This window comes from Nicotiana attenuata, unplaced genomic scaffold (assembly GCF_001879085.1).
Source record: "Nicotiana attenuata strain UT unplaced genomic scaffold, NIATTr2, whole genome shotgun sequence".
Lineage (NCBI taxonomy): Eukaryota > Viridiplantae > Streptophyta > Magnoliopsida > Solanales > Solanaceae > Nicotiana > Nicotiana attenuata.
Genome location: NW_017674831.1, coordinates 918 through 5,505, shown reverse-complemented (window position 1 = coordinate 5,505; position 4,588 = coordinate 918).

Genomic DNA, 4,588 nt, shown 5'->3' with positions numbered 1-4,588 from the left:
TTTAATTTTATTATAGTAAAAAATAAGTGAGTAACAAACAAACATATAAAATAATAAAACTAACATATAAAATAATAAACTAACATATACAATAATAATAAACTAACATATAAAATAACAGAACGGTTGAGTGCTAAATTGGGGAAGTTTTCTCATCATGAACATAAGAATTCAGGATACCTTAGTGCTACCGGGCCTCAAATATTGTGTCCGGAACCAAAATGTGAATATTTAATAATTAAATCTTGTATAGTTATGAAAATTAATTATTTAATTTTATTATAGCAAAAAATAGGTGAATAACAAACAAATATATAAAATAATAAAACTAACATATTAAAGTAACATATAAAAAATAAAAATTATAATATTGAAAATGTATCAACCTAATTAACAATATAATAATAATATCGAAAAAATTTTAATATTAAAGGTATTGCAATATATTTAAGCAGTGGAAAAGAAAAATAATATAATTAATTTTGTTCAATTTACAGTAGTCGTCATGGAGGTTCCGCCTTTGCATCCCAGACCTGCCTCCCTAGAGCTACTACTGCTACAGGCCGAGCATAAGTCTTCCTACATATGGGAGGGGGTGTTATTGGCCCAGACATTACGTTCTAGGAGAATAGACAATATGTGGGACTTTCTTAAGGACTGCCATCTCCTTCCTCGTGTAGTCAGATGCCTGCAGGACACGGGTTTATATAGGATCATTGAGATCGGTCGGCTGCAGCTGGATCGGTCGTTGATCACGGCTTTGATAGAGCGGTGGCGACCAGATACGCACACATTCCATTTGCCCATTGGCGAGGCCACTATCACGCTGCAGGGCGTGGAGGTCCTGTATGGGCTGCCGGTTGATGGACTTGATGTTGCTTTGCCGCAAGTGTCACGACCCAAACCCCGGTCGTAATGGCGCCCAACACACTGCTAGGCAAGCCCAACCATTTAAATGAGACACCCTTCTGAGTCCTTGGTCAAGGGCGATGCAATAGAGGAAAAACCCTGAACAAACCGGCGATAATAGCTTGCCAACCCAAGGAAACTACGAATCTGTGTGGTTGAGGACGGTCTAGGCCAACTCTGCACCGCCTCTATCTTCTTCGGATCAACCTGAATTCCCTCGCTGGACACCACATGTCCCAAGAAGGCCACTGAACCGAGCCAGAACTCGCACTTGGAGAACTTTGCATAAAGCCTCTCATCCCTCAATCTCTGCAATACAACTCGCAAATGTTGTGCGTGCTCCTCCTGACTACGCGAGTATACCAGGATATCATCAATGAACACTATGACAAATGAATCCAGATAAGGCCGAAATACACTGTTCATCAGATGCATGAACGCTGCTGGGGCATTGGTCAGCCCGAAAGACATGACAAGAAATTCATAGTGACCATACCTAGTCCTGAAAGCAGTCTTATGAATATCTGAATCCCTGATCTTCAACTGGTGATAACCCGAACGGAGATCAATCTTGGAGAACACCCTCGCTTCCTGAAGCTGGTCAAACAAATCATCAATGCGAGGTAGGGGATACTTGTTCTTAATTGTTACCTTGTTCAATTGCCTATAATTGATGCACATTCTCATTGTGCCATCCTTCTTCTTCACAAACAAAATTGGTGCACCCCAATGTGACACACTAGGCCGAATGAACCCCTTATCCACGAGCTCCTGAAGCTGCTCCTTCAATTCTTTCAACTCCGCCGGTGCCATACGATATGGCGGAATAGAAATGGGCTGAGTTCCCGGCACCAGGTCAATACCGAAATCAGTATCCCTGTCCGGTGGCATGCCTGGCAGGTCCGCGGGAAACACATCGGGAAAATCCCTCACAATTGGGACAGAATCAATGCTAGGAGTCTCAGCTCCCACATCTCTCACAAACGCCAAGTAGGAAAGACAACCCTTCTCAACCATACGCTGGGCCTTCAAGAAAGAAACAACTCTACTAGGAATATAATCAGTCACACCACACCACTCGATCCGCGGTACACCCGGCATAGCCAAAGTGACTGTCTTAGCATGACAGTCCAGGATAGCATGACACGGAGATAACCAGTCCATGCCCAAGATAACATCGAAGTCCACCATGCCCAATAGAAATAAATCAACTTGGGTCTCCAGACCCCCGATAGTCACCAAACATGACCGGAATACATGGTCTACAACAATAGTGTCGCCCACCGGGGTAGATACATGAACAGGTAAGGCAAGACACCCTCGGGACGTACCCAAATGATGAGAAAATATGAAGACACATATGAATAGGTAGAACCGGGATCAAACAATACTGAGGCATCTCTGTGACAGACTGAAACAATACCTGTAGTGACAGCGTCTGAAGCAATGGCATCTGTCCATCCGGGCATAGCGTAGAAACGAGCCTGGCCACTGCCTGATCGATCTCCACCTCTGGGAGGACCCCTGGCTGCCTGATCTTCACCCTTAGCTAACTGGGCGGGTGATGAAGTAACTGGAGCAGAAGTCGAGGGCTGACTCCTCTACTGATGTTGTCTGCCACGAAGGCGAGGGCACTGCCACCTCATGTGACCAAACTCTCCGCACTCATAATAGCTGCCCGGTAATGGGGATGGGGACTGACGAAAACCCCTCACACTGGAGTGACTAGCAGGTGCACTCGGCGCAGAAGAACCCTGAACTGATGGGGCATGAGATGAACTCTGAGCTGGGAGAGCGCTGAGTGAAGACTGACCCTGCTGGGGCCCATGGTGACCACGGCCTGAAGATCCTCCACGATACTCTGGACGAGCTGACTGAGCAAGCCTGAATGAGCGACCTCTACCCTGCTGGAACTGGCCCCTCGAAGGAGCACCACTGTAACTGCTCGATCCACGAGGCCTCTTAGCCTCCCTCTCCTCTCGCTCTCTACGGAGAACTGACTCGATCTCACGAGCGATGTCCACCACCTCCTCAAACGTGGCACCCAGTACTCTCTCTCTGGTCATCAGAATACGGAGATGGTAGTTAAGGCCATCCACAAATCTCCTAATCCTCTCACGATCTGACGGAACCATCCAAGTAGCATGACGAGCCAGCTGTGAAAACCTCATCTCGTACTAAGTCACTGTCATATCTCCCTGTGTCAATCACTCAAACTGCCTACGCAGCTCCTCCCTACGGGACTGAGGTACATACTTCTCCAGAAAAAGAGCGGAGAACTGCTGCCAAGTCAGAGGTGCTGCACCAGCAGACCTACGCCTCTCAAAGTCCTCCCATCAAGTAAGAGCAGCCCTCGTGAACTGAAAAGTAGTAAATGCCACACCACTCGACTCAAGGATCTCTGCCGTACGGAGCATACGCTGACATCTTTCAAGCAAACCCTGGGCATCCTCGCCCTCAGCACCACCGAATGTCGGAGGCTGGAGCCTACCAAACCTCTCGAGACGACGTTGCTCATCGTCTGGCATAGCTGGAACCACGAAGCCCTGAGCTGGTACACCCTACTGAGCTGAAGGTGCCTCTAGTGTCTGTAGTCCCTGTACCACCTGCTCAGGTGTGCGAGCAACGGGGGTCTGATTGCCTCCCCCCGTTTGTGAAGTAGCTGATGCTGCTGTGGTGGCTGAAACTGCCTGAGCCAGGCCAGTGCAGACCATTAATATGTGCCAAGGTCTCCTGAAGACCCGGAATCACAATAGGGACGGCTGGTGCCTGAGCAGGTGCTGCTGGAGTATCCACAGCTGGAGCCTGATCCTGAGCTGGGGCAACTAACGGATCAGCAGGTGCTGCCCCGGCTGCTCTGCCTCTACCACGACCACGACCGCGTCCACGGCCTCTGGCGGCCTCAGTAGGTGGCACTGGTGGTCGTCCGTCATGTCCAGTAGCTCGTGTCCTCACCATCTGTGAGAGAATAGAATAGTAGAAGTTTAGTTTTCAATTCAACAAAGCCTCACGACAAGAGTTTCAAGAATGTAAAGTTTTCCTAAAGGTTCTGCAGCCTCCCGAGGATAAGTACAGACGTCTCTGTACCGATCCACGAGACTCTACTAAACCGGCTCATGACTCGCGATACCAAGTAACCTAGGCTCTGATACCAACTTGTCACGACCCAAACCCCGGTCGTGATGGCGCCTAACACACTGCTTGGCAAGCCCGACCATTTAAACAACCTTAACCAATTAATCACAGTGCATGAATAAATTAACATAGCTGAATTACTAAGTCAAATGCTGAAATCACGAAATAGATTCAAACATACGGAAAACCCAAAATATAAAATACTACACAGACCGTAGAATCCGGTGTCACAAGTCTGAGCCTCTAATACATGAGTATCAACCTACTACATATCGTTCTCTAGAAATGCGGAAAACAAAATAAATAATATAGAAGGAAGATCAGGACTGCGAACGTCAAATGCAGCTACCTTGAAACTCCCGAATGTGATGCTAGGTGAAGAAAAGTCTCACTTAGCCTCAGTGGGTACACCTGAATCTGCACACAAGGTGCAGGGAGTAATGTGAGTACTTCCAGCCCAGAGAGTAATAAATATAAATAAAGGCTGAGAATAAGAAATCCTGAATAGGCACAAAGTAATTCTATAAATACAGCAACTTGAACC